The sequence below is a fragment of the Lonchura striata genome, chromosome 1 (assembly GCF_046129695.1).
Source record: "Lonchura striata isolate bLonStr1 chromosome 1, bLonStr1.mat, whole genome shotgun sequence".
Lineage (NCBI taxonomy): Eukaryota > Metazoa > Chordata > Aves > Passeriformes > Estrildidae > Lonchura > Lonchura striata.
The window spans coordinates 152,478,861-152,487,741 of record NC_134603.1 but is presented as its reverse complement, the minus strand read 5'-3'; positions in this window follow the sequence as shown (position 1 = coordinate 152,487,741).

Sequence of the window (8,881 nt, the reverse complement as noted above, 5' to 3'; positions counted from 1 at the left end):
ACATGTGGTTTCTCTCCAGGTCTCATTTTTTTGTTTAGCTATCTGTGTTGCCATGCTGGATTTCTTCAGCCCTGGTGTCCATCAGGCTGGAAGGGATGGAGCCAGGGCTCTGTTGGGATGCTGCTCCTGGTCCACACCCTTTCAACAGGGATTATGACAGGGCAGTGATCCGGGGGATTCTGCCAGTTTTATTTCCTTTGGCTTGCAGTCAGTCCAAGCCAGAGAAGTAATTCAGAAACCCAGCAGCTGTCAGGCCAAGGCCCTGCCACAGGGGAAGATGAAGGATCACTGCATCACAGAAGTGAAGGAATTCCTGGAGGTCGAGGCTGAGCTCCTTTTCCCCTTGGGAGGGGCCATACCCTAAGCCACTTGCAGGGCCATATAAAGCATATGAGGTTGTGTCTCTGCTATGGCTACTATGAACATATGGACAGCAGTATGGAAACCATCCCTGCATGGATTATTCTAGATGGACACTGCTGGCAAGAGCAGCCTGCCAGGAGGGTCCCATTCCCTGGAAGTGCTGGTATCCCATCATTCCCAGTGCAGCTTCATGCACTGCCCTGTTCTGTGGTGTGGAGCAGTTAATGATTTTTGTCTGTATTTCAGCCTGAGCTCTGATTTAGGGCAGGTTGAGGAGTCCAGCAGCAGTGGCTCTTTTCCAGCTGTCACTCCCCTTGTGCTGAATAACTATTCCCAATCCTCTGATTTACTTTGGTGCAAAAATGTTGCTGCCATTTCCTCATTTACTGGAGGGGACAGCATTTACCTGGTGAAACTGCTGCAGAATGTTCTCAGCTTCAGAAAGAAAGGGTGAGAGGTCAAGTATTGACCTCGCTGGATCAAATTCCATCCTTCATTTTCACCAATGTGTCAAGAGTTGTGTTACCATGGGGGAGGCACTGCTTGGTCCAGAGGGCACATTTACAGGAATAAAATTAGCATAGGGAAGAAAGAGTAATTATGCATAAAAAATAGCTGGAAAAATGTTACTTGAGCATCCTGGAAACAGATTTTAATAAGGCAATAAAAACCAAATCCCACAAGGTTCACACTGCTGGGAAACATGCTCATAGAATTTATTCAAGAGCACCTCTGTCACACCATTTGGGGCTTTACAACATGTGCTGTGTACAAATATTTCGCTAAAGGTAATTTTCTCTAGGTGTTACAACCATTTTCGTATCCCCACTAGGACTTTGAGATGACTTTGAACCCAGCCCAACCTCTTGATCAGCACTATCAAGCCCAGCCCTGGAAAAACTTGTTTATTTTGCAACAAAATCTGCAGTCAGGGGACTGAATAGTGTTGTATTCACTCTGGGGCTGCGTTGCACTGTGAAAGGTTAATTAATTGAAGCTGTGTTTAAGTTTTAAGCAGTTCCAAAGTCTGATTTACTAACAATGCATTTTCTGTTCTGCATCGGAATCCAGCTTAGCAGTGCCTTTTCCTCATCCTGTTGCCATTATAAAGCTGCTCATGCCATGGCAGAGCTTGGGGCTGTCCTTGCCCACCCTGATCCTTCTATCTCAGCTGGGTAGATTGTTTCCACAAAGGCAGGGGATGCATCCCTGCAGTTCAGATCATGAAGTTTGTATCAGTTGCTCATGGAGTTTCTCCTGCCTCACAGCCAGTGGAGGGGTTTTGATTCCCATTTCCCCAGTTCCTAGTCTTGCTTAGGGTAGGTTTTGGCAGGGCTGGACTGGAAGGCAAAATGAACGTATCTTAAACTTAACTGTGGCTCTCTATAAAAGGTTACTTGGAACTTTTTCCTCCTGCTTCCACACATTTTCCCACTGCCTTGGAGAGCAGGACAATGTGCAGCGTGTGCAGCTGAGCCCAAGGACAGCACAGCTGTTCCATCCTGTGCTTCCAAGCATCCCCTTCCCAGCAAACACAGAGAACCCCCAGTGAGGAGGCAGGTGGCAGATGGCTTGGAGCACAGAGGCACTGGGAGGAAAATGCCAGCATTTTCTCAACAGTCCAAACTGTGCCTGACCAGACAGATTTTGCACAGCTCTCAGTCCTTCCATGCATTCCCACAAGGAAAGAGTAAAGGAGTGTCTGGCTGGGTGCCAGCCTCCAGGGAAAGATGCACTGGGTCCTGCTGGCTCCTCAGGGGAGTTGCTGCTTATTCACCTGAGGGTGAACAGGAGGGTTTTGCAGAGGAGGCAGTGGGTGACATGATGTAGGACCACGAGGAGAACCTTTGCTTCAAGCCCAGCGAGAACATGAAGGCTCAATGCTACCAATCTTCTGTGGTTTCCCAATGAAATCAAAGTCATGAGGTGATAAAATAGGTCTTTATCCACTGTTTAGGATGTTAGTGAGGAATTAATGGGGAATATGTTCAGGCAAATGTGGGGTTACCTTGAAGTGAAATTTCACAAAGTTTTTGCAGCATTTTTCTGGCTCTGATCTTCAGCTCTGTCCACCTTCTGTCTGTGTCAGCAGAATGAGATCTGTGAGCTGCAAGACCTGAGGTGTTTAACTGCTCATGTGTCATTTCTGAGGCTGTTGACTCAGAAACAAATAACAGTCAGGAGGGGAAGAACTGGGAAAGCAAACTTGGAGTTCCATGTGCTCTTCCCTGTCCCACTGGGGCCATGGTAGAGCCTCCAGTCAGCTTTACAGCAAAATTTTCTAAAGTATTCAGAAATCTGGGTGACAGATTTAAAACTACCAATTCATAGAAGATTTAGTGTTTGATTTTTGGTAGCACTTGATAGAGACCTACCCAGTGAATATACAGGGAAATGAGATTTCAAGTGCTTTGAGCCAAGGAATAAACTGGACATTGGCCTTAAAATATCACTGTCTCAGTAGCTCTAAAACCTTGCACAGGTATGTAAAGACTATAATTTTTCAATATCAGTAAAGGGCTTTTGAGATTTTTAGAAAGGCAAAGAAGAGAAGCATCACATTTTTTACTTTAAATCTATTTAGTCTTAAAATTAATATTGCCTGCTTTTCCTAACAGTTATTCTCTAGCCTCCTTGGTGCCCTCACCTCTCTCCTGGCATCTGCTCAGCTGTGTTGTGTTTTTGAGCATCAGGAGTGGAAGCTTTTCCCTCTCAGAATCTCGCCTCATCAGCATGCTGCTCTTGGCAGACGGGCTTGTCTTCAGCTCCAAGACATGCATATTGATCAGTCATTTCCTTTTGTTACCTTGCATCCTGCCATCGATTTTAATTGTTCCCTACTGAAGAGAAAGCATTCAGTACACGTACAATTACCAATGACAAAATTTTTGCTTTCCACACCTTTTGCCAGGCATTGCCTGCACTCAGCTCTCCAGAGCTGTGGATCTCTCTCCCTCTCAGCAAGCAGCAATCTGTACAAATCATGCAGCACTCAATTTGTGCCTATTAAATAAATTTCTGATTCTCTGTGGCAGCTTTCTCTGCTGTATGATTTCACACTTCAGCAGTTTGTTTCTGAGGTGCCACGTGGGTTTTTTTCTTTTTTGAAGGGGTGGTGGTGATAATCCATTTTGTTTGCAGATACCTTACTCATGTCTTCCCAGATCCTCTTTCCTGTACAACTTCAAATGACTACTAGTGAGTCTCCTCTTGTGGCTCCTCATCAGCCCACAGGGCTGTTCCTGGGCTGTTCCCTGGAGTTTCCTGCTGCTGAAGTGGAACAGCTTCTCCAAGACAAAGCTGCAGCTTGGTCCTGTACGTCCCACTCCTATGGTGCAAAATACCAAAGCTGGGAACTGCTGTGATTAATTAATTCCTCTCCTTCTTCTTTCCAGATACCTTCTGAGATTGTTCCCATCTTTTAAAAACATTCCTGTACTCTCAGAGGGATTTCATTGCAAATGTTTTCTGAAGGCCTTGTGTGGAAGGACCTTGGTCCCCTCCCACTGTCTCTCTGATTCTAGGTTTTCCTTTAGATACACAAAAAGGATCCTATTTTTAGCAGCTAGCAGTCAATGGCACAGGAATTCATGAGTAGGGAGGAAAGGATGTGAACTATCCAAATATATATTTTTTTTAAATGAGATCTCTTTACATTCCTATCACCACAGTAATAAGCCATGAGTCACTGTTACACTGAACTATTAGACCATTATGGTAAACTCATGTCACTAGAATCTGCTAATGTGAACCATAAACCTTGCCTACCCTCCACGTTGCTGGGTTTGAGAAGATATTAGCCATTTATAATGATAAGAACAGTATTCCCTCACAAATTTTATTCCCAGATGGCAAGAAATGAATGAAATCTTATTCAATCCTATCTTTCTTTCCTAGGGTTTCTTTTCTCATTGCCTTTTAAGAGAACTTCTCTTAACTTCACTGTAACATTACAAAAGAAGTTTTATTTGATTTCTTCCAAGTCTGCCAACTGTAAATTGGGTCCAAGCACTCCCAGCTGAGAGAATATCCATGCTGTACCACCTGGGAGCACTTCCAAAAGCTGCTTTCTGTGCTCAGTCCTGCCATGGCCAACCCTCCCTGCCACTTGCTGTTGCAGCATACAAGGCCCAGGTGTCCCTGGGTATTTCAATCTCCTTCTGAGGGTCTGTCAGAGGTTATGTCCAGACTGACTTTTTTCCAGTAGAGTTTTGCTGAATATGTCAGAATGGTCTTAAATACACACAGTGTATTTAAGTCCTTGGCCACCCTTCATCAGCTGCAGAAGGGTCAGGCCAGATGTATCCACTTGTCCATCAGGGTCTGGCTGCTTCCACCAGGCTTATTTTTCACTTTTAGGAACCAGGGAAAAAGCTCTGAAACACATTCTCATCCCTGTCCTGGTCAGCTGCTTAAAAAATTCTTTATGATGGAGATTTACCCTCCACAGAAGAGGCTGGTGGGAAAACCTTTCTGTCCTCAGAAGCTGTGACATTCCCAGGGTGAAAAGAGGTACAGGCATGTGAAGTGTCTTTCACTGGCTTCTCTAAAGACAAAGAAGTATTAAGACAGCATTATTGTAAACCAGAGCAGAGCAAGGGCTGATGATTAAATAGTGGTTCAGGTATGTGCTCATCAAGATCTTGTTATAATTATTTCTCAAGCCCAGCATTGATTTTAGATTAGATTGGAAGGAGGCAGCAAAGCTTTAATTTGTTACAGAGAGGGTTAAATGGCTTTCAATTTATATATTAAAAAAAAAAATCATAAACTTAGAAGAAACGAGTAAGAAGAAAAAAACTTGTCTTGGAGATAAACTCTTGTTTTCTGGAGCTTACAATCTGGGGATATTATCCGTGAAGAAAGTTAGAGAGCAGTACAGAGTTTCTGTTGAGAGGCAGGGTGCTGGGATGAGAAGTGTGTTTGCAGAGCAAAAGCTGTTTTCAGTAAACACCCTGTGAGAACCAGAATTCACCTGTTAAAACTGGGCCTTCAGCTACTTGACTTCAAAGTGACCTCAGAGCTGAATTTAAAATGGCTCTGTGACGGGGTGGAGATACAGGGTAGCACACAAGATCACTTAGGAAAACCTGCTGGTGTGGTTTAGACTGGAATTTAGCTTGTGGTTTAAAAACAACTATTATTAAAAGCTTGCTCCAGTTGGAGGGCTTGAAATCACTGCTCCTTCCTCCGCTGCAGGGTCTTCATATCATTTCTCCAAAGCAAAGCTGCCAGGAGAAACCCCTGGAGATCAAGTGCAGTGCCTGCCTTTGTTTGTTGGAGAGGAAACTGCCTTGCACTTAGTTAAGTAATCAGCTGCAGTTTGATAGAGTAAGGTCCCTTCAATAAACCTGGAAGTGTTTCCATGAAGAGAGAACAGCAGGCAAATTCTGCAGGGAACAAGGTCAGGCATTCTGCTCGAGGACATGGGTTTGTCCAGCTCCGAAGGCAATAAAACAGGCATTGATGGGCTTCCCTCAGCCCAGGCCTGTACCAGGCAGCTCCACAGGCACATGAACTGCCATTGTTTGCACCAGCCCTGGGGGCCACTGCACTCACACACAGAGGTTTATGGTGCCTTAAAGAGCCTTAAACCATAAACACAGCAACAAATGCCACGGCCCAAACACCGCTGAACTGTGACAGCAAATGTCTCTGCATGGCCATGCTGAAAGAGCTACTTCGGCTTAAACTCTAACAAGAAGGAAATTATATATCTGAGAGGCTACATGGCTAGAAAGATTAAATCTGCAGGACAGATTTCAATACACAAACTGGAGTTTAAATTGGTTTTCTGCGACCCACGCATAAATGAAGTTAGTTTATGTTCACAGTTGTGATGATGACCATAGAATCATAAAATAGTTTGGGTTGGAAGGGACTTTTAAAGGCAATCCAGCCCAACCCCTCTGCAATGACACCTTCAACCAGGCCAGGTTGCTCAGAGCCCCATCCAACCTGACCTTTAATATTTGCAGGAATAGGGTGTCACCACCTCTCTGGGCAACCTGTGCCAGTGCCTCACCACCCTTATGGTAAAAAACTTCTTTCTGATATCTCATCCAAACTGACAGTCCTTCAGTTTAAAGTCATTGCCCCTTGTGCTAATGCAACAGGCCCTGCTAAAAAGTTTGTTCCATTTTTCTTACAGCAGGGGTGCTCCAGCATCTTTGTGGTCTCCTCTGGATTTATTCCAACAGCTCCATGTCCTTCCCGTGCTGGGACCCTGGAGCTGGATGCAGATCTGCAGGTGGGGTCTCACCAGACTGCAGCAGAGGGGCAGAATCACCTCCCTTGACCTGTTGAGAAAAACCGTCAAGAACTCCTTCCAGGTACTAAAGGTAGCAATGCCTGTGTGCTGAGCATCAAAAACCAACCTGGGTATTAAACATCATTTTTGCAATATTACATGGATGGAAAAACCAAGCTAAGAGCTGGACAGTGCCAGTAAGTTTCACTGAAACAATAAGCAATTGGCCCAGAAAGGCAGGAAACCATGTGCCTTACGAGAAGGGGAGCATTTTGTGTGAGCATGCGTTGTGTGCCTGGTGTGCCAAGGCTTTGGCAGTGGAACACCAGCCCCAGGATATCAGTGAAATGCAGGAGCCAGGAGAAAGCCTCCATTCTGCTGCAGAATTGATGGAGGAGGAGGGCCCCGCCTGCCCTGATCCATGGTGTTTTACTGGAAGTCAAAAAATGCAGGAAACCCAGCTCTGGATTTTTTTTTTTCCAACAGGGAATTTTTTTTTTCTCAGGCTGCAGCCTTCCCATCTGAAAGACGTCTGAAGTTTTTCCACTTCTCAATCTCTGCTAAAGCCCGGTCCAGAGCAGAGGTGGATACACCAGGAAGCTGCTTTTCCACTTCATATTTCCACTAAAATTTCTTGTTATTACAAAAGAGCACTTGATTCAGCAGCACCACTTCACAGCTCTTTTATAAATAGATGCATTGCCTCTGCCCTGAGGAGCTCACAGCCTACACGAGACAGGCAAAATTCAGCAAATCAGGAAAAAGAGGATGAGCAGAAGTGATGAAAGAAGAGAAGTTGCTTGGAGGTCTGTAGCTGGCTAAGGAATGAAAGCTTTGTGGAATCCAGCTCCATGTTTTCATCCCTCAGCAGATTCAGGTTGGAACAACCCACCAAATGAATGAGTGCAACAGTAATCTCTGTCGTTTGAGAGACTCAAAATGCTGAGTTCATTAAAAGAAAAAAATAATGCCAAATTTATGAGACCTGGAGACTATTAGTGAATGAGAGATCTGGGTTTAAAAATATGGAAATGCATTTTTCATGGCAGAACTGGAAAATTAAAATGTAGTACTCCTCTCTCTATGCTCACGTGGCCACTAGTGGTCTTGCCAGTGAACATGTTAAATTTTAATTCTGATCAGAGCCTGTGGTTATTCTTAAAGAACAAGGCACATTGTGGACCTAATCCTACCCCAGTGGTCTAAAGCAGTAAGAGTTTTAGCATTGCCTTCAGGGAGAGGATTTTCAGCCCAGAATAAGAGAATCCAAAAGATGGTTCTGAATTTAAATGCATGTGGTAAAATTAAGTGTAAAAGCCTCTTTTTGTAGTTGGTGCCTGGCTCAGATCCATTTTTAACATGCTGTTAGCTATCAGAAATATGACACTGGCTACCCGGGTGCCTGCTCTGGGGTAAAACCTGTTTTTAATTGCTATATAAACTCCTTCTATAACATGGTTAAAAGATCACAGAGACAGTTCCGAGCAGTAATTAAGGCATATTTAGCAAATATTAAAAACGGCTCAGCAGGGGAATGTTTAACACAGACAAGCAGGAAAACAAACAGCTTTTCACTTGGAGCTTCTGCCTTATGACAGAGCTGTGGAGTGCCCATACAGCAGTGAGCGAGATGGGGCTGGGGGCTTTTGTAAAGACAAAAAAGAGTGAAGGAAGGAGCTGGTGTCCTCCATTAGAGCACGAGTGAAAGCACTGTGGTCAGACCCTGCCTTTGGCAGTGGCCCTCCACAAAGCCTGGTTCACCAGAGGCATCTCAGGAATTTGTCCTAATAAACTAAAAATACATGTAACTGATGTTCTTTGACCCACAGAAGGGCCTGACATCAAGCCACAAGAAGAACAGTGACCAGCAAAGGATGAAACCTGATACTCAGATTCCAAGTCAGTTCTCCTGATGGTTACAGTCCTGCATTGCAATAGTGAGATGCTCTTTTATTTCTTTTCATGTTGGGGAATGCAAATAATCCTCAAACTATGAACCATTTAAATGTATATATATTAGAGAGCGACATCAGCCTTCCTGAGTGCATGGTGCCACTCAGCCTTGTATTCCTCACTCTTAAATTTTAATTTCTTTTCCTCGATGACCAGATGTACTCCTGAGTGCATCCAGATAAAAAAGCTCCGGGTGTGGAGCCTTAAACCATAGGATGAGCGTGCAGGACATCTCCATCAGAGTGTCGGACATATCCACGAACGCTGGAACTGCGGTGTGGAGCAGAGAATTGCCCATCCTCGGGGGCTGCGAGC